The following is a 27,316-nucleotide window of genomic DNA, read 5'->3' as shown; positions in this document are numbered from 1 at the left end:
GCCACCAAGTACCAAGTCATGTTTTGCAGAGGGGTCAAATACTTATTTCCCTCATTAAAATGCAAATCAATTTATAACAAATAATTTTTTCCCTCACTGTAGCACATTGGTGTGAATCACACTGCTGCGCTCTCATTAATCTATTTGTGCCTTACGGATTGTGGTTGTTGTGGATGGCTGTTTACAAATGTACCCAGCAAACATTTCCATGTGGGGCCCACATGGGTTAATGAAGGGCTGTTCCACGGGCCCCATGAGGGAAACCCAACAGGGACACAGAATGTTTTGTCCTCAGCATCCATGTTGGCCCCACATGTGGTTGCCATGTTGGGCTTTATGTGCATGGGTTCATTTTGGGCTTCTTGAGGGACCCCAGTGGGAAAATGTGCTCTTACCTACAGGGGCAACAAGTTTTAAGCCTACATGGTTTGAAGAATGGTTTTAACACGTAGGCCCCAAATAGGATAACCACTTAGGACCCACAAAGTTTTGTCCTCAGGATCCACCTTGGCCCCTCATGTGGTTGCCATGCTGGGCTTTATGTGGGTTCATGTTGGGCTTATTGAGGTATATGCGTATTTTAACCCAATAATGGTTGAATTTAAGAAGTTTAAACTGCCTATCAAACATTGTTTTTGCGACCAGTGGACAGCCAGTGAAAAATGCGCTCTTGCAACAGCTGCATAGTGCATAGTCCATATTTATCCTGCGATAGATGTCGTTCAATTGGTAATATTCTAAAAGTAACTGAAAGTAATCTGATTACATTACTGAGATTGGGTAATCCAAAAGTTACATTAATGATCACAATTTTGTACAGGTAGCTGGTAACTAACTGTAACAGATTACGTTTAGAAAGTAACCTACCCAACCCTGCGTAGGCTATACCCATATTGCGAAATTCACACTTAGGCTAGTCCTAGGCTTACAGAAGAGGCTATCTGTAGAAGCCTCCCTGAATGCACAGACTCTATCAAGAGGTCTGGATCTTTATGGCACAGGAATTGCTATTATATTGCCCAACATCCAGGATTGCTCCATCCATCCCAGCAGTTCCATCTCAGAGACTCATGACACTCATATTATATATGACATATATGAAACTCATATTAGCCCTCAATTGCTCATTCATGTCTTGGCTTTATTTATCATAATAAGCATTATAACGTTACAATATTAAAATAAGGTGCTATCACACATTTTCCAATATCAAAAATGTAGCCTAGGCCTAGGTCCCGTGTAGCTCAGTTGGTAGAGCATGGTGTTTGCAACGCCAGGGTTGTGGGTTCGGTTCCCACGGGGGGCCAGTATGAAAATAAATATAAAATGTATGCACTCACTAACTGTAAGTCGCTCTGGATAAGAGCGTCTGCTACATGACTAAAATGTCTACATCTGGTTACTAGACTATTACTTTCCATTCCAATCCAGAAAATAAACAATGGTCCATTCTTTGCACATTAAAATCCCCCTTTTCTACATTGTATCAAACTTGGGTGCAAATATCTGCCATCACCAGTTATATTATTATTACATTTAAAGGATAAATGTTCTTGTTACGTCAAACGTTAGTGACGTCATAATGACCGTTCCATAGTTGTGCGAAAATACCTACTCTTTTAAGTAAACGAAAGTAACCTCTATGTTTGTTTTGAGTTTGAGAATGCCAATGTCTGGCAGTTTTTGTCCTCATGTCGTGGATGCTATAATGTTTGTTATAGGCATATATTTGGTTGTAAGCATATATTAGTAGTTTTTATGTTTGTTACATTTCCACAATTATATATCTGCATTAAATAACTGTTCAACATCTACCGTCTCATGATGACCACAGATGACTGACGACAGGTCCACGTTCACTGCCACTAGTGATTACCCACTTTCCCTGTCTGTCAAACTTTAAAGCTACTTGTTATCTGCAGTAGGAATGGTTACGCTGTTGCCATGGTGGGGGATTTGGTTTGAGCACTGTTGTCACTGTCTGCGTCATCACTGACTGCTGCGTGCTTGTAGTTGACTGGAATGCAAGTGCTAGCTGGCTACTACAGTTTGTTTGAAGTCTGGAGTATTTTATAAAGGTAATATTTGGCACAAAACTGTAAAACCGATAGTAACTATTGTGTTTGCATAAATATATGTGTTTATTTATATTTAGTATTTTAGGAACAGTAAGCCTAGTGTCGTAGTAAATATTAAAATGTTATAGCTTGGTCTGACTAAAATCTTGTGCATGACCCATTTTAATGTTAGGAGCTTGTTTTCAATCAATGCTGTTCCTATGCAAGAACAATGGACAGAGCCAATATCTTCTCAAGGACAACACCCACGCCACAGGCCACAATCTGGTTACTCCCCACGAGTCTTTCCTTTGAGAACATACACACATTCACACACACATCTCCATGCATACGCACACTCATCCTCATGCCTCACGAGTTACGCACACACACAAACTGCACTTCTTTCTACTGGTCGGGTGCCAAGGGCAGAGGACTCTGCCGTGCACCAAAGGGGCTTCTACTCTGGACAGAGCAGACCCGCCTCCTACGCCTCGGGAACCAATCAAGGGACTAGAAGAAGGACCCCTTCCTTTGTGTTACATTGTATAAAGTATGCTGTAAACTCTGTTTAATGATCTTTTTCAACTGTCTCCATAAGAGGCAATTGATTGGGTCCATGCAGAGGGCCCATGCATGTAGCTTGAGCAGATACCAGCTATCTCTGTGTTTAATAAACTGCCTTTTTTGCTTAAGCATATTCCTCTCCGTCTAGCGTCGTTGGTATTGTACTTCCTCTCCTTATGGTTTCACCAACACTAGTTATCAGTCAGTCGTCAATTAATGCATCGATATATTTTGCTAGCTACTAGCCAAGCTATTAGCCTACAGATGAAATGTTATGTCAAAATTTAGATTTCTGCCTAAATAGACATACGCAAAAGTAATTAATTATCATGAGAGGGCCATAAACAATACATAGTAATGATTATACTACCAGAAATATTAAAATCTCTTACCTTTCTGGACAAAATAGTCAAAAAAATAGCTAAATTGCTGAGGATGGTGTAGTCACGTTTGACGACAAGCTCAAGTACACGGTACAAATATGATAATATATGAAAAATCATATATTCTTTTTTTCCTATTCAACTAAAGTGGTGGAATAGGGCTTGTAATGATTGAAATGATTTTTTAAATATAGTAACAATCAAATTATAATTGACATAATATTTCACCTCTCTTAACTTATAGCTGTTAAATAAATTGATGTTGCGCGGTTCACATAGTGCTCAGTACACAAAAACCCCTCAAAGTCTTCTAAATAGCAGACTTAACGTTTAAGAAGCTAGCTAACAACCGCATTTTCTCGAACACATGGTCAGTGTGTTTTTTTTCTAACTGGCTAGCTAGCTAGCTACTTTTTTGCTGACATGATAACACTTTCTGAAATGTGAAGTTAGTGAAAAACCTCTCAGAGTATCTATCTAGCTAGCTAACCCAATTTAGAATTTCTGTGTTGGTCTCTGTCTTGCAACAGGTGTTCAGTGATGTGCGAGGGTCCCTCCATGATATCTGGGCCCATACCCCCAGATCACACCCTTTTCCCAGAATTCTACAAACGTCCCGTCTCTGGTAAGATAGCTAACATATACAGCTTTTTTTTTTTAAATCCCAATCATTGTTGGTACATCATGTCACCCAGTGTCTTACTGTTCATTGTCTTCCTTACTTCCTTACACTCCCATCCTTCTATGGATGAATCTTATCCCAGCTAGGGGTCGTCTGGAGGGGAACGCTGATGGGACTCCAGCCTTTCTCTCTGGTCCCCTTACCTTGGACCCTGTGTTGTACTCAGGCTGCTACAGCACCCCTAACGCCACACACATCCTGGAGAGGGGCAAGAGAGGGGTGGTGGGGGCCCTGCTCAAACTGGAGGGGATCTCCCTCTTTCCCAACTCCTCAAAGCACTGTAAGTCCAACGCCTAATGTCTCATGGTGACCACAGGTCAACTCTGTCTGCCACTTTCCTTGTCAAATTCAAAGCCACATATGTGGTTGGAGTGCATGGTTAGACTACATTTACATTTTAGTCATTTAGCAGACTTACAGTTAGTGAGTGCATACATTTTTTTTTTTTCATACTGGCCCCCCGTGGGAATCAAACCCATAACCCTGGCGTTGCAAACGCCATGCTCTACCAACTGAGCTACATCCCTGCCGGCCATTCCCTCCCCTACACTGGACGACGCTGGGCCAATTGTGCGCCGCCCCATGGGTCTCCCGGTTGCGGCCGGCTACGACAGAGCCTGGATTCGAACCAGGATCTCTAGTGGCACAGCTAGCACTGCGCCACTCGGGAGAGTAGAGACTAGTTAGACTTGATCTCATTGTAGTACATTATATGCAAATGTGGTGGTTGTCTTTTACTATACAGGAAAATACATTCAAAAGGTTAAACAGACACTATTAGACTGTGTTCCCTCTCTCACATTCCATGTATTCTCTGTTTGTCCCACAGAGCAGCTGGTGCGTGACTACGGAAAAGAGAACGTGCGTCGGCTGAGGGAGATCCAGAAACGCTGCAGAGAGCAGGAGGCACAGAGCGAGCACTCCCGTCCCCGCCAAAGTCCAGTGGAGCTCCCCTAAATACCAGGACATTCCCTCCAGGGTCATGGCCCAGCTACAGGTGAAGGGGCTGGGAGATGGGCAGCCCTTTGTTTAGTGCACTGGGGGCTTCCACACCAAAACCTTTTAAAGGCATATGTGATCTGTGGCTCTGCTGGCCCTCCGAGACCAAAGCGTGCCCTCTCACCCTCCCCAAGACGAAGCCGTGCCCCGTCCCCGTCCCCCTCACTTCGTCCAGCCTCCCAAAACCATTCAGGGAACCAGGGTTTACAGGTGAGATAGGCACATTGAAATAGCCTGACTGATTGAATGAATGAATGGATGGACTTTGACTCCAGCTCAAATGTAAACATGTATTCCTCCAATGAGGATATTAGCTGTGTATTGGCACATCTACCTCCACAGCTGAAGGTTTTTGATAATAAAGAGACGCATATTATTCATCTTCTATTTTCCTCCATATGTGGCTGAGCATGTCTTGTGTACTCTCTGTTTCCAATAAGGACCATGTTGAACATAAATGTCTCTCTCTCGCTCTGACCTGCTGTTTCGACCTTGATTCTCAGAATGCCTGGTTATGAAAAGCCAACTGGCATTAACTGTAAGGGTTGGTGTGAGGTGTGACCCAGGTGCGGTGCAGGATAGACAGTAGGCAGAGATGGTGAAACAAGGATATTTACTGGTGGTCCCAAAACCAGGATACAAAATAACAGACTTGTCAAGATAAAATAAAGGAGGAGCAAATTGGTCTCCAAAAACAGGCTGACAGGAAACATACAAAATAATAACTACGACTGAAAACAACAATGAAACGGATAACACTTCTCAAGTACCTGTACATACGTCTCGCGATCAGACACTGATTAGTACTGTTTGGCATCGAGAAACTAGCAGAGAAAACAGAGCAAGGGAACAAAGGGAAGTGAAATACACAGGTGAACAGGTAGACACATGTGACACCAATAGGATAATGATTAGTCCAGACTGTGAGTGAGGAGGTGCCTAAGGTTATCGGAGGATGACACCTAGTGGGTCGCTCCGGAACTGCAACCCCCTCCTGCACCTCAGCACCCGCTCCAGATCCTGGTTGACGCGCTCCGTCTGCCCATTCGACTGGGGATGGAAGCCGAAAGACAAGCTGATGGAGGCGCCGAGGCAGGTGGCGAACGCCTTCCAGAACCTGGAGGCGAATTGAGGACCCTGATCCGACACCACATCTTGGGGAAGGCCGTGGACCCGGAAAACGTGCTGCACCACCAACTTAGCTGTCTCCCGGGCCGACGGGAGTTTGAGAAGGGGAATGAAGTGGGCAGCCTTTGAAAACCGATCCACAACGACCAGGATGACTATGTATCCATCAGAGGGGGGTAGGGCGGAAATGAAATCCAGCGAGATGTGGGACCAGGGGCGCTTGGGGAAAGGCAGGGGTCGGAGCAGCCCTGCCGCAGGCTGACGTGAGCTCTTCGTGCGCGCACACACCGGGCAAGCCGCCACGAAGGCGCGCATATCCCTCTCAGCTGATGGCCACGAGAACCTCCTACGCAGGAACTCCAACGTCCTGGCGCCCCCCGGATGGCTGGTGAGGTCGGACGTGTGCGCCCACTGAAGCAGTCGCGAGTGCGCAGCCTTGGGTACGTACATCCTCCCCGATGGACCTCCGCCGTAGCGCTGCTCTGACCAGCCTATCGATTCCCCACGAAACTGGGGCAGCAATCAGGGCATATGGGACAATGGGGTTGTCCCTCTCCACCAGGTCCACAGGGCCGAACTGCCGGGAGAGCGCGTCTGGCTTGGTGTTCTTTGACCCCGGACGGTATGAGATTGTGAACCGGAACCTGGTGAAGAACAACGCCCACCTGGCCTGGCGCAAGTTGAGCCTCTTGGCCCCCTGAATGTAGGCTTAGTTCTTATGGTCAGTCCATACGACGAATGGATGGGTGGCCCCATCTAGCCAATGCCTCCACTCCCCCATGGCGAGCTTGACCGCTAGCAGCTCATGGTTCCCCACGTCGTAATTCCACTCCGCCGGGGATAGCCGACGGGAGAAAAATGCGCAGGGGTTGCTCCCACCACAACGTCTGAAGCATCCACCTCCACAATGAATGGCAGGGACAGATCAGGATGCCCTAGGACCGGGGCGATGTAAAACAGCGCTTAAGCACATCAAATGTGTTCCCTGCTTCCAGGATCCAGGCGAAGGGGCGCACGCTCGTCTGGGTGTGGGCTGTCAGGGGAGCGGCTAGGGAGCTAAAATTGTGAATAAATAGCCTATAAAAATTAGCAAAACCTAAAAACCGTTGTAGTTGCTTGAGGGATGAGGGCTTGGGCCAATCCAGTACCGCGCTGACCTTGGCTGGGTGCATCCGTAGGTCCCCCTGGGTGACGATGAACCCCAGGAAGGAGACTGTCTCTGTGTGGAACACGCACTTCTCCACCTTGAAGTAGAGCTGGTGAGGGAGAAGGCGTTGGAGGCGTCAGGATGCCCTAGGACCGGGGCGATGTAAAACAGCGCTTAAGCACATCAAATGTGTTCCCTGCTTCCAGGATCCAGGCGAAGGGGCGCACGCTCGTCTGGGTGTGGGCTGTCAGGGGAGCGGCTAGGGAGCTAAAATTGTGAATAAATAGCCTATAAAAATTAGCAAAACCTAAAAACCGTTGTAGTTGCTTGAGGGATGAGGGCTTGGGCCAATCCAGTACCGCGCTGACCTTGGCTGGGTGCATCCGTAGGTCCCCCTGGGTGACGATGAACCCCAGGAAGGAGACTGTCTCTGTGTGGAACACGCACTTCTCCACCTTGAAGTAGAGCTGGTGAGGGAGAAGGCGTTGGAGGACCTGCCGAACGTGCAGCTGGTGTTCACTAATGTCCTTTGAAAATATTAGGATGTCATTCAAATACACGAAGACGCTGTAGTCGAGGAGGTCCCGGAGCACGTTATTGACCAACGCCTGGAACACCGCAGGCGCGTTGGCTAGACTGAAAGGCATGACTTGGTACTCGTAATGCCCACTGGGTGTGTTAAAAGCCGTCTTCCACTCCCGAATCCTCACCAGGTTGTAGGCATTTCGTAAGTCCAGCTTGGTGAAGACCGGGGCTCCCTGCAGCGACTCGAATGCCGTCGTCATCAGGGGGAGTGGGTAGCGGTTCTTAACCGTGATGTCGTTGAGCGCCTGGTAATCAATGCACGGCCGCTGCCCACCGTCCTTTTTCCCCACGAAGAAGAAGCCCGTGCCCGCGGGTGAGGTAGATGGGCGGGTGTGACCCTCGACGAGTGTCTCGTCGATATACTCCCTCATGGCCAGCGTCTCCGGCCGGGACAAGGAAAACAATCGCTCGTGTGGGCATGGCGCCCGGCAGGAGATCGATAGCGCAGTCGTATGGCCTGTGAGGAGGTAGACCCTTGGCTGCCTCTTACTAAACATCTCCCCCAGATCCCAATACTACTGGGGAACGCCTGCCAGGTCTGGGCCGGTGACGGAGTCTGTAACCGCCGTCCTCCCGGTGGGGCGGTAGGCGGTTCGGAGTGGGGGACCTTGGGAAGAGGTGAGGACTGGTAGGTGGTCTGGGACGGTGGTTTGGGCTGATGAGTATCCGGGGTTTGTGGGCGACCAGCCAGGGGTGCCTGAGGACGAGGGGACACTCCGGAGAATCCACAATGAAAAACTGGATATCCTCCCATAGCCCCCCTGCCACCCAGACACGCACGGCGACAGTGCACCGGGTGATGAAGCCCGACCCCAACGGCCGGCCGTCCAGGCCCATGACCGGACCGGCTCAGAGAGGGAGAGTAACGGAACGCTCCACCCTTGGGCCAGACCCACGTCCATCAGGTTTCCCGCGGCCCCCGAATCCACCAGTGCATGTGCCCGACGCGCAGTGCGGGCCCACTGAACCCTGACGGAGAGTAATGTCCGGGAGTCTCTGGGGTTGGGGTTTCGGTTCCGGCTGTTAGCGAGCCCTCCCGTTTTCCGGCTTCTCCGGGCATGAGTCGGAGTGTTAACCTGTCTGGCCGCAGTACAGGCAACGTCCCTGGCACAGACGTCTCTGCTTCTCCATCCTGGACAAGTGCGCCTTGCGTCATTCCTCTCTCGTGCGCCCTCTCACGATGCCGATTGTCTACCCGCACTGAGAGGTCGACGATGCCGTCCAGTCACTCAGGCTGCTCCCTGAAGGAGAGTTTGTCCTTCATCCCCTCCGATAGCCCCTGCGCGTAAAGGACGACCAGGGCGGCCTCCTCCCATCCTGCCTCTCGAGCCCGGATCCGGAACTCCACGGAGTAGCCAGCCACCGAACGATCACCCTGCCGACAGGCCGTGAGCCGCTTCCCAGCCTCGTGACCCGACACCACCCGAGAGGTGTCGAACACCTTGCTTAGCTCCTGGGTGAATTGGTAGGAGTCGGAGCATGCCGGAGTTTGGCTCTCCCACTCCACGGTAGCCCAGGAAAGGGCCCGACCCGTCAACAGAGTGATAATGTAGGCCACCCGGCCCTGCTCCGTCGGGAAGGAGGAGGGTTGTAGGCTGAATACCAGGGAACACTGGGTGAGGAGTTCCCTGCAACCCTCTGGACGTCCATCGTACCGCTCCGGAGGTGGTAGGCGGGGTTCCCGCGTTGTCTCAGGCGAGACTGGAGATGCCGCGGCTTCCGCTGCAGCGGCACAGGTCCTAATCCAGGCACTTGTCATCTCCCGTCTGGATTACTGCAACTCGCTGTTGGCTGGGCTCCCTGCCTGTGCCATTAAACCCCTACAACTTATCCAGAACCCTTCCCAAGTTCTCTCATGTCACCCCGCTCCTCCGCACACTCCACTGGCTTCCAGTTGATGCTCGCATCTACTACAAGACCATGGTGACCATGGTGCTTGCCTACGGAGCTGTGAGGGGAACGGCACCTCCTTACGTTCAGGCTCTGATCAGACCCTACACCTAAATGAGAGCACAGTTCCCGCTCAGCCCAGTCAAAGCTATTTGCTGCTCTGGCACCCCAATGGTGGAACAAGCTCCCCCACGACGCCAGGACAGCGGAGTCACTGACCACCTTCCGGAGACACTTGAAACCCTACCTCTTTAAGGAATACCTGGAATAGTATAAAGTAATCCTTCTACCCCCCCACACCCCCCATAAAAAAGAAGAAAAAAAAGTGGTTGTCCCACTTGCTATCATAAGTTAAATGCACCAATTTGTAAGTCGCTCTGGATAAGAGCGTCTGCTAAATGATGTAAATGTAAGTGGTCTGTTGGTTTATTCTGTCCAGTGATGCCAATTTAGCGACTTTGTTGTTATTTTTAGCGAGTTTTCATACCCCTCCAGGGACTTTCATTGGTGAAAGATTCTAGCAAGAAATTCAGCTACTTTTCAGACTACATTAGGGGAATTTTGATACCAAGGGTTTCTATGGTTTTGATAGCATTTAGTGATGTTTCCCACTCAATTATGCTGCAAACAAGAGAGGGAGAAACTGTCTGTGCAACAGAAGTCAAAATCAAATAATTTATATTTAGCATTTAGCAGTTATTGCGGGTGTAGTGAAATGCTTGTGTTCCTAGCTCCAACAATGCAGTAGTATCTAACGATTCACAACAATACACACATCTCAAAGTAAAATAATGGAATTAAGAAATATATAAATATTAGGACAAGCAATGTTGGAGTGGAATTGATAGAATACAGTATATACATGTGAAATTAGTAAAACAGTATGTAAACATTGTTAAAGTGACCAGTGATTCCATACACTAAACCCTAATAAGTTCACATAACTCAAAAATTATTTTGTAACAGATTACACAAAAATATTTTAGTGATGTTTTTAAATGTTTTAAGTTTACATAAAATAAAAATTATATTTACAGTTGCCTTAAATTATCTCAATGTTATCTTATAAATATTGATATTCCTCAACTTATAATTAGGGAGTAATTCACTCAAAATTTTCAATATTTTTCAACTCATATAATGTGGGAAATACACTCAAAATTTTCAATATTTTTCAACTCATATAATTTGGGAAATACACTCAAAATATTAAATATTCTTCAACTCATAAATGTGGGAAATACACTCAAAATATTAAATATTCTTCAACTCATATAATGTGTGAAATACACTCAAAATTTTCAATATTCTTCAACTCATAATGTGGGACATGCAAACAAAATTAATTCTAAACTGAAATACTGATGTCGGTCCATTACACAATTATAATCAGCGAATAATGTTAGAAAACATGAAAGTGACACCACAGTGACAATTTAACTTTTTTTTTTATTCAACACAATGTGCTTTTAAAAAGGCACGAATCAAAAGGAGCTCAGTCAAAACAAAGTGCTTGTCATAAATTAAAACAAAAAAGGAAAAGGAAATGACTCCATAAAAACAAAATGTGTTTTAAAGTACATTAAGTGTTAATAGTTCCATATTCTGATAGTGGTCATTGCTACAGAGGGTAGATTCAGTATTTTGGGTCTCCATATCACACTATTCAGTAAACATTATGATAAAAACTCACAAAGGCTTCATGATAAAATTCAATAAGATTCTAATTATAATCCATCCTCAACAGCAATGACAACTATTAGAATGTGGAGCCATTTAAAACGTTTTGGCACTTACTGTACCTTGAAGGCTGCAACTCACTTTTTTAAAATAAAACATTCAAATAAAAGTACTGGTTTCTACTGTGCCGTACTTCAACTGGCAACATCAAGGTAAGCATTAGGTCACACAACATTAAACATGTATAGTGCATGAATTCAACAGTCGTTTCCCACAAGTACAGTACAAAAACTTGGGCTTGGCAATACGTCAATGTTGTGATATTTATCTATTAACAATCAATGTATTAAATCTGAGGTAGAAGAGGCAAACAGTGTAACATATTAAACATGAGGTAGAAGAGGCAAATTATTACATTTGTAAAGAGGGGAAAAAAACTAAAAACATCCTCAATACTCAGCTCAACAAATAGTCCATTCTGAGTGATTCACTCATTGAACAAATCATTCTTCAGTGTCAGTAGACGGCCTTTCAGTGGTTTGTTGTCCTCAAGACACATCACAACTTTTTGGATAAATGTGAATGTAAGCTCAAGATTCTTTGGGTACTGTAGGTCTAGTGCATAGACATACCCAAAGAGCAGGAGAAATGAGTCAGCCAGGTTTGTGGGACCACTCACAAGTATTTCATCTTCCACGACAATACAGATGCTCTCAGGGCTGAAGAGGGCCGCATCAGTAGTATCATCAGTGACAACTGTCAGGAGAGCCACCGGAGTGTCAGTGAGGTCTGGACCATCTGCTGACTATAAAACACAAATAATACAAAAATGAGTTCAGCCCCTCAAGGATACAAATCATGCTAATGATGTCTAGACATTACGGTCACTTTGCACTTAGACTGCAACTAAGCTACATGTTTAAACTATTTTCTTTACACATGCTTATTATTTTATGTTAGTTTCACACCTACCTGTAAGCATACTTTTTGTTTAGTGGAATTCTTTATACTTACCTTTTCATTTATGTAATTTCTACATGTCAGTTTGCAGAATAACAACTCAAGGAAACTTCATAAACAGGTTCTGGGGGCTATTCCAGAAAGGAGGTTCAACAAACTGAGCCTAACCCTGAACTCAGAGTTGACTTACCCCGTGAAGTGAAACTGAGTTTTCAGTTACAGAACAGCTGATCTGAGTTAGGTAAGTTGACTCAGAGTACGTTAACTCGGAGTTGAGCTTGTGCCTGACGACTAGTAAAAAGCCATCATCAATGGAGCTCCGATACGGTTATTCACCATGGCAACGGGAGAAAACAGGAAGCAGACATTTTCTGGCTGCGGCTGTTATATAAATCACTGACAGAGTTTCAGATGCAGTCGTCTTTTCATTTTGAATTTAACATCACTTTATTTTATATTAGCCTTTAAGGAAGTGGTTGAATGTTGTTCAATGTTTTATTTTAGGCTATTTTGTTTTATTTAAAATCGGCTGAAAATGAAATATAAAAACATTTTATCTCATACTCAATGCGGCGACAAACTAGAAACACGGACTTTGAAATTACGTTGTTGGAAAAAATACAATTGGCTATACTGATGGTTTTCACATAACCTGCTTTCTGGAATGCCCCTCTGGTTCTCCTAGAGTTCTTTGAGTGATGTCATGTTTAAGCTGACTGAATAGCTAAGCAAAGGGATTGATAGTGAGGCCAGTACACTTACATTACAGGTCCTGAAAAACTTGGGAGGCATCTTCACGCAGGTACACAGGAAGTGCACGAAGGACGAGGGCCGTCTCATATTTACATCACGTTGTTCCTACATGGACAAAAAATATCCATTACAATAATAATTACACACATATCAAAAACATTCATTGTACACTAATTATAGTAAAAATGAAAATGTTAAAAGATAAGCAAGTTAGTTATTAACAAGCAAAGCATCAAAGTTGTGTGCTTATAGATCTGCTATTTCTGTTGTTGTTCTTTGTATTTAACAAAGTATTAATAAAGGGTTCAAGTGATCAACTGTTGACCCCACAGTTGAGATAAAAACATTTAGAGAAATAGCAAAAGAATGACTGTGGAAACACATAAAATAAAACCAATTATTAGTGTAACCCTCTCACCAGGCTCGAATTTGACTCTCACGATATTACCTTATTTAGAATATCTGAACAGCATGGGATATTAGGTGAGAAGGACATCTCCAATAAGAATCCCTATTGTAAACTTGCTAGGGTGAATGACAAATAGGGTATTAACTTCAGATAGAATGATTATAGACTTGGTTATTGTTGTAAGGATATGCTTTCCCATGCATTAAATGAAACTGAAACAGTAAATGACTCCACCAATACAACAGACATAAGGTTCAAGATCTATATTAATCAAATGTTCAATGTATCACATCAAAAGAAATACAAATTATAAACCCCAATGATTTTTCCACAACCCCATGTCCAAATTATTTGCAAGCTTGCTTAAACCCTGGACGCGCGTTGGAGCTCATAAAAAAAATGACGACATACATAAAGTCCCGAAGTCCACCCCACATTTGTAGTTACTCACTACTTGTAGATAATGCCTCAGCAAAATATAGTAGTTCCGTGCAGGTGTCCTCACAAGATCCACCGCGAACACAGCTATCAATGCAGCCAGTACTCGGTAGCAGCAACAGACATCTGTTGGAAACCCGAACTGATCGTCACAAGCAATTCTCTCCAAGTCTTGCACGATGCTAGGCTAACCTCTAGGATGTCGAATGTCTACACAATGCGACGGCAGCTTCAGTCTCCACTTGATCTTTCTTAACTAAATAATAAACACTCTCTTATAGAAATAAAATCAGGATTTCCCTTAAAAAAACTCTGTAGGTATGGTTTTGTTCTCTCTTTATCGTTTCCTTTGGTCGTTTTTCCTTCACCAACCCCACTAACGTCTCTCCTCTCCCTTCTTTCAACTTTTCCCTCCCTTTTCTTTCCCGGCAACCAGTCCACTCTTCCATTGGCCACAACTTAACAAGTTAGCTCATTGGTCAAAACTTTAACGAGATACGTGGGAAATTTAAACTTAAAAGTAAACCAACCTATTCACTTGTACATTTTTTTAAAACATTGCTTCAAAAGAAATGCATTAATGACATTACAAATCAGGAGCTATTCGATCACCTTTTAAATCTAATTGTTACGGTCCGGCACTGTTGGTCCTGTTTCCGCTTGTTTCCCTTTTCCTTTTTTCCCTGTGTGTGTGTGTTGTCTGTGTCTGTCTCCCCCTGCTGTGCAGACCAGTCAGAGGATCTAGGTCAGGGGGCGTGGCCATTCTCTATCATGCTCCGTTACCTCCAGCTGCGGCTCATTGTCATCAATCAAACAGCAGTTATCTACCCGGGCTGGACACCTCTCCAGCGCCAGTTCGTTCCTACACCACCTGTGGTAACTTGGCCCTGTACAGCAAATCTCAGTTTAGTTGTACTCTCTCAGTATTATCGTTGTTTCTGCCACGTTTGTAACCTGTCGCTCCTTCGACCAGATCCCGTCTGTTCCTGCTGCCTGCCTGCCTGCCATTCCCACGCCGCAACCTGCTCCTCTGTTGTCTGATATCCTTGTCATCCAGCTCTCAGGACTACTGGCTCTCCACCCCACTCAGCTCCTACCCCGGCCTGAAGCTACTCCACCTTGAACTGCTTCTCTCTGCCAAAACACGCTGAATAAACTACATCCTAATTCACCCTCTTTGTTCGTGTGTCCGTCTCTGCACCTGAGTCCCCCACCCAACCTAACAGAACGAACTGGCCAACATGGACTCAGCAGAGATGCCACATGAAACAACGGGTGATGGCGTACAACGCGCCCTCCATTCACAGGGAATGTTATTGGGACAACACGACCAACTCATCCGGACTCTATTGGATAACAACCAGCAGTTGTTGGATCAAGTATCTCATCTCACCTCTCAGGTAGTTAACCTGGTAACACTCACTACCCTTCCTCCCTCTGTTTCTCCTCCACCTGTTCCTCCTACAGTGGCTCCAGGCTCGGCTTCCGCTCCTGCCCTTCGGGAACCCCCTACAACCTCACCCGAACCTTTCACCGGGGACCTGAACAAGTGCCGTGGTTTCCTGCTTCAGTGCCGCTTGGTGTTCCAACAGAAGCCCCTGTCCTTCTCCACGGAATCCTCAAAGGTACATTACGCTCTGGGGTTACTGAGGGGCAAAGCTTTGATTTGGGCAGAAGCGGCTTGTTCTACTCAGCAGATTGCCAGCCTGTCGTTTGACGATTTTTCCTCTCAATTGGAAATTGTGTTTGATCACCCGGACTATGCCGGGACCGCCACAAAGAGACTGTTGAAGCTACGACAGGGCACGGGTAGCGTGGCTGAATACGCCATTGATTTTTGGACCTTGGCAGCCGATTCCAAGTGGAATGACGAAGCTCTTCAGGGAGCGTTTGTTAACGGTTTGAGTGACACGATCAAGGATGAACTAGCTGTTCGTGATGAGCCTGCTAACCTTCATTCTCTCGTTTCCCTTGCTACACGAATAGACAACAGGCTACGGGAGAGGAGACAGGAGAGGGGCGGTCGGGTCCGCACCACAGGCGGGGCCCCCTCGCTTTCTGCAACCCGAGCAACACCACCACTCGGACACCGCCCACACACCTCAGCGGATCCCTCCACGGAACTAGACGAGCCCATGCAGCTGGGCCGTGCTCGTCTGTCCCCTGCCGAAAAGGAACGGCGCGTGCGGGCTGGTGAGTGCATTTACTGTGGGGACCGCACTCATTTCCTGGTTAACTGTCCGGTTCGCCCAAAAGACCAAGCTCGCAAGTAAAGGTGGGCGTACTTGCGAGTGCTACACCTGACTCAATGCCCACAGCACCCCGTCTAGTTATCCCAGCTACAGTCCAGTTCAGGAATCTGTCTCTCCCATTAGCTGCCCTCATTGACTCTGGTGCTGAGGATAGTTTCCTTGACGTTAACCTGGTCACTCAGGCTGAGATTCCTGTTAAGCCCCTGCCTAAGCCTATTACAGTAACCGCTATAGACGGCCGTCAGTTTGACAACATCACCCACCAAACTGTCCCCGTTTCTCTCATGCTGTCCGGCAATCACAAAGAAACCATCCAGTTTAAAGTAGTCTCCTCCTCGGCCTCCCCCCTTATCCTCGGTTTCCCTTGGCTTAGCCTTCACAATCCCCATATTGACTGGCAAAACCACAAGATACACAGTTGGAGCACTCACTGCCATTCTGCTTGCCTTGGGTCGGCTATTCCGCCCTCGGTAGGTTCCCCTGCTTCCCCTGTCAAAACCCCAGACCTCTCTTCAGTCCCTGAGGAGTACTTGGATCTGGCCGAGGTATTCAGTAAGTCCAAGGCACTTTCACTACCACCTCATAGGCCATACGATTGCGCTATTGAGTTACTGCCTGGAGCCCCTTTGCCGTCCAGTCGGCTTTTCAATCTGTCCCGTCCGGAGAGAGAAGCTATGGAAACCTACATAGGCGACTCCCTAGCCTCTGGCATCATTCGTCCCTCATCTTCCGCTGTTGGTGCTGGGTTTTTTTTTGTAGAGAAGAAGGACAAAACATTACGCCCCTGCATTGACTACAGAGGACTAAATAACATCACAGTCAGAAATACATACCCCCTGCCTCTCATCAACTCAGCCTTTGAACCCCTTCATGGTGCCACCGTGTTTACCAAACTCGACCTGCGTAACGCTTACCACCTCGTTAGGATCAGGCAGGGAGACGAATGGAAAACTGGGTTCAATACCCCTCTCGGACACTTTGAATACCTAGTCATGCCATTCGGTCTCACCAACGCCCCAGCAGTGTTTCAGGCCATGGTTAACGATGTGTTGAGGGATTTTCTACACCGTTTTGTGTTTGTCTATTTGGATGACATTCTTATATTCTCTAAGTCACAGGATGAACACGTCTCCCACGTCCGTCTGGTTCTCCAACGCCTCCTGGAGAATAAACTGTATGTGAAAGCAGAAAAATGTGAGTTCCACCGGCAGTCCGTCCCCTTTTTGGGCTTTATTATCGAGCGGGGACAAGTGTCACCAGACCCTGACAAGATCAGAGCGGTTGTGGAGTGGCCCACACCCACGTCTCGGAAGCAGCTACAACGCTTCCTGGGCTTCGCCAACTTCTACCGCCGCTTCATCAGGGGTTTCAGCCGAGTGGTTGCCCCCCTGACCAAGCTCACCTCCCCAAAGGTGCCATTCCTGTGGACGCCTGAGGCCGAGTCAGCCGTGAGTACATTGAAGGAACTGTTCACCACCTCACCTGTTCTTATTCATCCAGACACTAGCTTGCAGTTTATTGTGGAAGTGGACGCCTCTGATTCGGGGGTGGGGGCTGTCCTGTCACAACGTTCCCCCACGGACCAGAAGCTCCATCCTGTGGCCTTTTTCTCCAGGAGATTGACCCCTGCTGAGAAGAACTACGACGTGGGTAACCGGGAGTTGCTTGCTGTCAAGTTGGCGTTGGAGGAGTGGAGGCACTTTTGGTGGCCATCCGTCGAGACTGACGTCCGGGAGTACGTGGCGGCCTGTTCCATCTGTGCCCAAAATAAGGCTTCCCACCGGGCTCCTTCGGGCCTGCTGCGGCCTCTCCCAGTCCCGAGTCGTCCTTGGTCTCACGTGGCTTTGGACTTCGTCACTGGACTTCCTATGTCTGAGGGTAATGACACCATACTCACCATCGTGGACAGATTCTCTAAATCTGCCCATTTTGTTGCATTACCAAAATTACCGTCTGCCAGTGAGACAGCCGACCTCTTTGTCCTACATGTATTCCGTCCCCATGGAATACCTGTGGACATAGTGTCCGATAGAGGTCCACAGTTCATTTCTCGGGTATGGAAGGAGTTTTGTTCTGCTCTGGGTGCCTCTGTCAGTCTCTCATCAGGTTTCCATCCCCAGTCCAATGGCCAGACTGAGAGGACCAATCAGGACCTGGAGGCTGCTCTACGCTGTGTGACATCCCAAAACCCGTCCACCTGGGCCAAACACCTCCCGTGGGTCGAATATGCCCACAATTCCCTCACCTCATCTGCCACCGGCCTTTCACCATTTGAGGCGGCTTTGGGGTACCAACCGCCATTGTTCCCGTCTCAGGAAAAGGAGTTAACCGTCCCGTCAGTTCAGGATAACCTTCGTCGCTGTCGCAAGGTGTGGGTGGACACCCGTGAGGCCCTTCTACGGACAGCAGAGCGTAACAAGAGGGTGGCGGACAGGCACAGGGTAGTCGCTCCCCAGTTCCAGCCTGGTCAGCGAGTCTGGCTCTCCTCCAGCAACATCCCCCTGCGCACTGACTCCCGTAAGCTGTCGCCCCGGTATTTGGGTCCTTTCGAGATCGACTCCATCATCAACCCTTCGGCTGTTCGGTTGAAGCTTCCCCAGGCCATGAGAGTCCATCCTACATTTCACGTGTCCCAGCTGAAGCTGGTCTCCTCCAGCCCTTTGTGTCCGCCTGTGGATCCCCCTCCGCCACCGCGTATTATTGACGACCATCCAGCCTACACGGTGCGGAGACTGCTGGACGTCCGGAGGCGTGGTAGAGGGCTTCAGTACCTGGTGGACTGGGAGGGATACGGTCCCGAGGAGAGGTCCTGGATTCCCCGACGATTTATACTGGATCCACAGCTAGTGGCTGACTTCCATAGGGACCACCCTGACAAGCCGGGTGGGTCGCCGGGTGGCGCCCGTTGAGGGGGGGGGTACTGTTACGGTCCGGCACTGTTGGTCCTGTTTCCGCTTGTTTCCCTTTTCCTTTTTTCCCTGTGTGTGTGTGTTGTCTGTGTCTGTCTCCCCCTGCTGTGCAGACCAGTCAGAGGATCTAGGTCAGGGGGCGTGGCCATTCTCTATCATGCTCCGTTACCTCCAGCTGCGGCTCATTGTCATCAATCAAACAGCAGTTATCTACCCGGGCTGGACACCTCTCCAGCGCCAGTTCGTTCCTACACCACCTGTGGTAACTTGGCCCTGTACAGCAAATCTCAGTTTAGTTGTACTCTCTCAGTATTATCGTTGTTTCTGCCACGTTTGTAACCTGTCTCTCCTTCGACCAGATCCCGTCTGTTCCTGCTGCCTGCCTGCCTGCCATTCCCACGCCGCAACCTGCTCCTCTGTTGTCTGATATCCTTGTCATCCAGCTCTCAGGACTACTGGCTCTCCACCCCACTCAGCTCCTACCCCGGCCTGAAGCTACTCCACCTTGAACTGCTTCTCTCTGCCAAAACACGCTGAATAAACTACATCCTAATTCACCCTCTTTGTTCGTGTGTCCGTCTCTGCACCTGAGTCCCCCACCCAACCTAACACTAATACCAATGAATTATAACAAATACACTCTATACTTGGTTTTAGCAATGTATTACATTAGTAACACTATTTCATAATACATCCTACCTGAACTGTTAAAAGGATTTCGAGATGATCTCACAACCACACACTTGAGCCTAGGAAGAAATACAAACACAGGCCTGGTTAGCATAATGATAACACACTCACATTATGTTGTTTAGCATTGTTCGTTTCACGCTAGCACACACGTACACACAGCTCGATAACGTAAAATATTTACTGTGTAAGGCAGACACTTATTGAAATAAGTATAATCACAGTACGCACTTGCATTACCGGCGAACAGCGAAAACTCATGGACCTTCCTCCACCGTCAATGTCCCGGGCAAACATGCATTATGGGAAATGTAGTTCATCCAGGAAACCTGCTGATAACGTTACACCGTTGTAAGATGAAGTAACGTAACGTATTTATCACATATTTAACAACTTCTAAAGTTACAATTACTTGGATTTTTACACTATTTACAACAAATATTCACTGTGCACATTGTACAAATGTATTCCCAGTTCCACATTTAAGACTATCGAAATTCAATTGAAAAAAAAAAATGAAAAAAAAACAGAGTTACTTACCAAATCAGAGGTGATGATAAGATGGCGCTTAAGAAAACGAGGGCAATAAGACTAATGATAAAAACGGAGGTGGTGGTGGTTTCAAGCGGGCAGCATAAAAGTGCGCATTGCAAACAAATTAAAACAAATTAAACTGTGTTCCACATCCACACGGGCGGCCCAAACAACCCCGCATCTCGGCAAATTCAAGATGGCTGACTCAGCTTTCCTGAGGGAGAGATAACGTCATGACACTACCTAAACTTTTTGAGCGTTCCACACAAATTACCTATAAAATATTGAGCGCTCTTCAATTAAAGTGGCATAAATCTCAACAGAGCTCAACACTTTATAGTTTGGTCAACTGCATAACGACATTTGACTGTTATGACCTTATTACTTATGAGCTAGTACAACTGTTTGGGAATACAGTATATCTATGTACATAGGGCAGCAGCCTCTAAGGTGCAGGGTTGAGTAAACTGGTGGTAGCCGGCTAGTGACAGTGACTAAGTTCAGGGGAGGGTACTGAGTGGAGGCTGGCTAGTGATGGCTATTTAACAGTCTGATGGCCTTGAGATAGAAGCTGTTTTTCAGTCTCTCGGTGCCAGCTTTGATCCACCTGTACTGACCTCGCCTTCTGAATGATAGCGGGGTGAACAGGCCGTGGCTCGGGTGGTTAATGTCCTTGATGATCACTGTGCACACACAGGCATAGAATCACAAGGGAAGGGGGTGTGCTGTGGAAAAGGGGGAGAAAATCTATGTCAGGGACCGCATCTGTGTCACAGCAAGGCAAATTGGTGCGGTGACAAAACGTAATCTAGTGACTTCTAGTGACAAATCAAGGAGCTAATAGCAATCTCACTGAAAAATAGTTGGCAACACTGATTCTGTCAGTTGGACTACTTTTAACATCATCGCTGCCAGTTTTAAAGCTTTTGAAAAAGCTAACATAAGTGCATGTGACAGATGGGAGCAATAATAAATGTTCTATGTTGCAATCTTCAGTTGGCTCCTCTTTCCTTTATTAAATAGATTTTAAAATAAGTATCGTGATATAATGCTTACTTCATTGAGAATGTATGTGCAGTTGAAATTTGGATGTAGAATCAATTACCAAAAAATATGTATTTTCAATGTCTGTAAATGACATTTTTTAAACTTTCATTCTGAACCGAAAATTAACCTGATTTTCAAATGAGAAAGGAATTAATTGGTTTGTCTGCCTCCAATGAAAAACCATGCATGGCTTAAAATGACTAGTACAAAAAGATTGCTCAATATATGAGGCATTGAACAGTCAGCTCAGAATCAATAGATAATCTCTTTTGGGACTGTCCCTCGGTTTCTCGCTTTTGGAGTCAGGTCCAGGAGTGGTTGTTAAGTCATAATGTCTGTGTTCAGATGGACCTACAAACAGTAACATTAGAAGATCTGAAAAACCTATATCAATCAATGGGAAATATGTTTATACTCTTAGGTAAAGTATTTATGCAATCTCGGTAGAAATGGTACAAATAGAGAGGTTCAAGACCCTCGTAAGACATCACAGTAAAATAGAATGATGCATTGCAAAGGGAAATGGTAAAATGGTAGATTACTGGGAAAGATGGGAAAGATTACTGGGAAAGATTACTGGGGGCGGCAGGTAGCTTAGTGGTTAAGAGCGTAGTGCCAGTAACCGAAAGGTCGCTGGTTCTAATCCCCGAGCCGACTAGGTGAAAAATCTGTCGATGTGCCCTTGAGCAAGGCACTTAACCCTAATTGCTCCTGTAAGTCGCTCTGGATAAGAGCGTCTGCTAAATGACTAAAATGTAATGTAAAATGATTAGTCTGTGGACATCTGAGGGTTGGAATTAAGATTAGAGGGATTGGTTGATTGGCCGAACACTTTATATAATATATATACAGTATATTGAATTTTAAATGTTTTCCACCAAGTCCTCCAACTAGGGGAGAGGGAAGTAGGGGCAAATTAAAAATAAGCAGTTTTTCATCAAAGATCTCGCTGTACTTTGCTCCGTTCATCTTTCCCTCGATCCTGAAAAACATCCCCACAGCATGATGCTGCCACCACCATACTTCACCGTAGGGATGGTGCCAGGTTTCCTCCAGACGTGGCTAGGGCTGTTATGGTGAACATATTACCGCCACACCAGTGGTCATGAGTCATGACAGCAGTCAAATTCCACTTGACCTTTAGTCACGGTAATTAGCCTTCTCCAAGCTCTGATGCTGCTGGTGGTCATTAGTAGCCTACCAAACTTGCTAACTGCCTGGTACTCAGCACTCTATTGTCCCTCTAATCACTCTGACATCAATGCAAATGTCATCAAAAATCATATCAATCACTTCATGAGAGCCCATGAGCTCATGTTGCGCAACATTTCTATAGGCTATGCAATTGCGTGTGAAAACAGAGTGATGGCCTCTATTAAAAAGAGGAGGATCCCATCAGCTTTCTATAGGCTAGGCCTACTATACAGTTGAAGTCGGAAGTTTACCATAGCCAAATACATTTAAACTCAGTTTTTCACAATTGCTGACATTAATCCTAGTAAAAATTCCCTGTCTTAGGTCAGTTAGGATCACCACTTTATTTTAAGAATGTGAAATGTCAGAATAATAGTAGAGAGAATGATTTATTTCAGGTTTTATTTCTTTCATCACATTCCCAGTGGGTCAGAAGTTTACATACACTCAATTAGTATTTGGTAGCATTGCCTTTAAATTGTTTAACTTGGATCAAACGTTTCGGGTAGCCTTCCACAAGCTTCCCACAATAAGTTGGGTGAATTTTGACCCATTCCTCCTGACAGAGCTGGTGTAACTGAGTCAGGTTTGTAGGCCTCCTTGCTCGCACACGCTTTTTCAGTTCTGCCCACACATTTTCTATAGGATGAGGTCAGGGCTTTGGGATGGCCACTACAATACCTTGACTTTGTTGTCCTTAAGCCATTTTGCCACAACTTTGGAAGTATGCTTGGGGTCATTGTCCATTTGGAAGACCCATTTGCGACCAAGCTTTAACTTCCTGACTGATGTCTTGATGTTACTTCAATATATCCACATAATTTTCCTTCCTCATGATGCCATCTATTTTGTGAAGTTCACCAGTCCCTCCTGCAGCAAAGCACCCCCACAGCATGATGCTCCCACCCCCGTGCTTCACGGTTGGGATGGTGTTCTTCGGTTTGCAAGCCTCTCCCTTTTTAATCCAAACATAACGATGGTCATTATGTTTCATCAGACCAGAGGACATTTCTCCAAAAAGCACAATCTTTGTCCCCATGTGCAGTTGCAAACCGTAGTCTGGCTTTTTTATGGCGGTTTTGGAGCAGTGGCTTCTTCCTTGCTGAGCGGCCTTTCAGGTTATGTCGATATAGGACTCGTTTTACTGTGGATATAGATACTTTTGTACCTGTTTCCTCCAGCATCTTCACAAGGTCCTTTGCTGTTGTTCTGGGATTGATTTGCGGTATGACGGCTGCGTGATCCCATGGTGTTTATACTTGTGTACTATTGTTTGTACAGATGAACGTGGTACCTTCAGGCGTTTGGAAATTGCTCCCAAGGATGAACCAGACTTGTGGAGGTCTACAATTTTTTTCTGAGGTCTTGGCTGATTTCTTTTGATTTTCCCATGATGTCAAGCAAAGAGGCACTGAGTTTGAAGGTAGGCTTTGAAATACATCCACAGGTACACCTCCAATTGACTCAAATGATGTCAATTAGCCTATCAGAAGTTTCTAAAGCCATGACATCATTTTCTGGAATTCTCCAAGCTGTTTAAAGGCACTGTCAACTTAGTGTATGTAAACGTCTGACCCACTGGAATTGTGATACAGTGAATTATAAGTGAAATAATCTCTGTAAACAATTAGATTAGTAGATGTCATAACCGACTTGCCAAAACTATAGTTTGTTAACAAGAAATGTGTGGAGTGGTTGAAAAATGAGTTTTAATGACTCCAACCTAAGTGAATGTAAACTTCCGACTTCAACTGTATTTATTTCTCAATTTTCCTAATATTAAGCACATTGCTTCTCTTTAAAACAGGAGTATAGCCTACCTGGCTGTCAAGAAAATGAACCAAGGGAAAAGCGTCCTCCATTCGCTATTTAAGTGCATAGATTACATGTATTTTTTCCCCCTGCCCCTGTTTCGAGACAGGTGCATGATAATGGTCCATTCTAAATCAAAACAAATTTCACACATATATTATTGAGTATATGTAAAGACAAGATTAAATCAAGAATAGTGTGATGGGTGACAATATTAGCCTATCACTTGTGAATGATGCTCAGCTTAAGGCAAACATTGCATGCTTTTTTTTGTGACTTTTTCAAATCATCTCATGTAGCCTAGCCCATAGACCTATATGTTTTGATAAGGTTTGTATCACAACCAAAGTGGCCAAATTACTTCTTAAAATGAAGCACATTAATCCGCTTTACAACGGGTGGAGAGCCTAACTGGCATACATACGCAGTGCGTGAGTTTCAAGTTTGGGGAAGATAATTTTCACAATAAAAATGCACCTTTATAATGAAAGCATTACATGCATTATCGCATTTGTGGTCACTTTTGAGAATGGTGTTTTCCTGCAAATGGAACATTCGCGCTTATAGCCTACTGCCGTGTGCGCATTGCTGTGCTTATAATGAAGAAGTAGCCTAATAGTTTATCAACATTTTAAGCTAAACGTTCTCATCTGTTGCGTCAGGCTCATTGCTTAAAACAGGTTTTTCGATGCTAGTGGTTGTATTCATTTGGGATCTATAGCATCCCACAACTGTCCCGGACTATGTTTGGAATATTTATTTCTCGTACAGAATAGAATAGGTCAACTTTTGTACTATGGGGGATAGTAGATTGATATAGGCTAGTGCTTTTGCTGTTCGTTAGGTTGCGTCTTGTTGGCTGACGAAAAATAAATGTGGACAGTTCTTCCAATATCTTCAATATGCGCCTTGGAATTGGATAAGCACGCACGCAGTTGCGTCCCCAATGTGTCTCTCGTCACTTGTAGCTTGTGAGAAAGACCCGATTACGTGACTGGGAGCCATGTGAGTGAGAGGTGCTTCGGCACGCAGCTGGGAGAAGGGAATTATAATATTCAGCCTAAGGGCACAACGGCCACTGGCTGCAAAAGGCATGGATTTTTTTAGGGGGCATTACGGCCACACAAAGGGGATGCGGCCGGGAAATTCAAAGCATTATTAAGTGCTGGTCAAATTGTGAATGAGAGACTGATTAAGTGTGTACAGCCTGCGCAAAAAAACAAAGCAGAGCTCATGCCTTTCATGCAACTTTTTTCAAATCATCATTATAGCCGCATCATGCAGCCTTAGAATGTATAAAAAATCCAAACATATATCCCAACATTTGTATCACAACTAAAGTGACATAAATAACTCTAAATTAAGCATATAGGAGTAGCTGTTTCTTTGTTAGCCGCTCAACACAGAATAGCCGCATGTGCGCACTCCCTCATCGTTTGGAGGAAATACCCTTTCAATTTTATTCAGCTATGTTCAATTGTATTCTTCATACTATAAAATAATATAAAAGAATGCCACGGAATTCTAAGAAAATCCTGTCTGCTAAATGAACTAGTGTAGCCCACAGCCATATGGCATAGCCTGATCAGGGCCTAACATAAGGACGACTCAGAGTATGCTATTCTGTTCTTCTGAAATAGACTACATTTTCTTCATATCATGTTTCTTTAGACCGGTCATGCACTGTCATCTTTGGGACCTTACATAGACAGGTGTGTGAATTTCCAAATCATGTCCAATCAATTGAATTTACCACAGGTGGACTCCAATCAAGTTGTAGAAACATCTCAAGGATGATCAATGGAAACAGGAGGCACCTGAGCTCAATTTCGAGTCTCATAGCAAAGGGTCTGAGGACATAAGTAAATAAGGTATTTCTGTTTTTTATTTGTAATAATTTTGCAAACATTTCCAAAAACCTGTTTTCACTTTGTCATTATGGGGTATTGTGTGTAGATTTATTTAATTTAATCAATTTTAGAATAAGGCTGTAACGTAACAAAATGTGGAAAAAGTCAAGGGGTCTGAATACTTTCTGAATGCAGTGTATATCAGCTGAAATATATAGAAAAGATGGTGTATATTTCTGTTGACCTTCAGATCAAGATGCTCTCATTCATTAATTTGTTCACTCTCTCTCTTTTACCCCTCTCTTTCCTCCTCCAGCCCATCAGGCTCTGGTGAGTGAGGTGCTGTCACTTCCAGTCAGAGCCGACTCTCTGGGTGTCCATTCCCGTCGTGCTCAGCTGGACCGCAGGTTGTCTGAGGTGGAGGAGGCCATCAAGATCTTCTCCAGAGACAAAGTCTACATCAGGATTGACTCCTAACTTAGATAGAGGAGGGCTGCCTGGGTCCCGTTCAATAGGCAAGATCATGGGAGAAAATGTTCTGAAATGGTCTTGGAGGCACTTTTTGAACTCCTTTTGTTTTCCATTTGAAAACGTTTCTCCCATTTGTGCCTGCTGAATGAGATCCTACAGTCCGAGAGATTAATGGGAAATAGTCTTGAGTTCTTATCAGTCTCAGATGGGAATTTACAAAAAGGGAGATTGTAATGAAGTAATTATTTCCCCTGTGACACTAAGCAGGATGCATTCACTGGTGCTTGACTACTAATGGCCTACTACTGAATGTATCACTCTCTGACACACCCCTGCAGAACCAATGACCATCTTTAGGAGGACAATAGGCAGCCCTACCGTAAACCAAGCACCTCTGTTGGCAGAGAATGTACATCTACTTCACTGTAGTCAGCTAGTTTGTAGTGGTGTGTGTGTGTGTGTAATGCCCATCTTAGCTGACTCGGAATCATATCAACTTAATCTATGGAACTGGCTAAAATGTGATGTTTCTGACCTACGTCCGTCCAAACCGTGTTTGTTGTCTGTGGTCCTCTGTAGCTCAGCTGGTAGAGCACGGCGCTTGTAACACCAAGGTAGTGTGTTCGAACCCCGGGACCACCCATACACAAATAAAAAATGTATGCACGCATGACTGTAAGTCGCTTTGGATAAAAGCGTCTACTAAATGGCATATTATTATTATTATTTTCTCATAAACTACTGTTAACTGACTGTGATTATAATGAAGTCAATAGATGTATAGTACTTTGATTCTTGTTTTGTATTTCATTAAACTTTGAGTGTTTTATTGGTCCTCTTCGAGAATGTGAGGACCAGACACTCCTCTCTATACCACTC

General features: G+C 45.5%; 2 long non-coding RNA genes and 1 pseudogene across 4 annotated transcripts; 1 reads left to right on the top strand and 2 right to left on the bottom strand.

The window, feature by feature from the left end:
• The first annotated feature begins 1,992 nt into the window (after positions 1–1,992).
• Positions 1,993–27,316, top strand: LOC311141117 (enkurin domain-containing protein 1-like; annotated as a pseudogene). Its single transcript, XR_014615523.1, has 6 exons — positions 1,993–2,078; positions 3,538–3,632; positions 3,772–3,969; positions 4,519–4,686; positions 4,793–4,898; positions 26,259–27,316. The product of XR_014615523.1 is annotated as an enkurin domain-containing protein 1-like (transcript).
• Positions 10,868–12,911, bottom strand: LOC311141578. The gene is made up of 2 exons (XR_014614236.1): positions 12,841–12,911; positions 10,868–11,923 (listed from the first exon to the last, which is right to left on the bottom strand). It is a non-coding gene; the product is annotated as an uncharacterized lncRNA (long non-coding RNA).
• Positions 19,457–20,258, bottom strand: LOC311141577. 2 transcript variants are annotated; one of them, XR_014614234.1, is made up of 3 exons: positions 20,070–20,258; positions 19,752–19,861; positions 19,457–19,588 (listed from the first exon to the last, which is right to left on the bottom strand). It is a non-coding gene; the product is annotated as an uncharacterized lncRNA (long non-coding RNA). The 2 variants fall into 2 exon arrangements; XR_014614235.1 differs by having other exon boundaries at positions 19,761–19,861.

The sequence above is a fragment of the Coregonus lavaretus genome (genome assembly GCF_964263955.1).
Source record: "Coregonus lavaretus genome assembly, chromosome: 14".
NCBI classification, from domain to species: Eukaryota; Metazoa; Chordata; class Actinopteri; order Salmoniformes; family Salmonidae; genus Coregonus; species Coregonus lavaretus.
The sequence above is the reverse complement of the archived record's forward strand: the minus strand, read 5'-3'. Positions and strand labels throughout refer to the sequence as shown.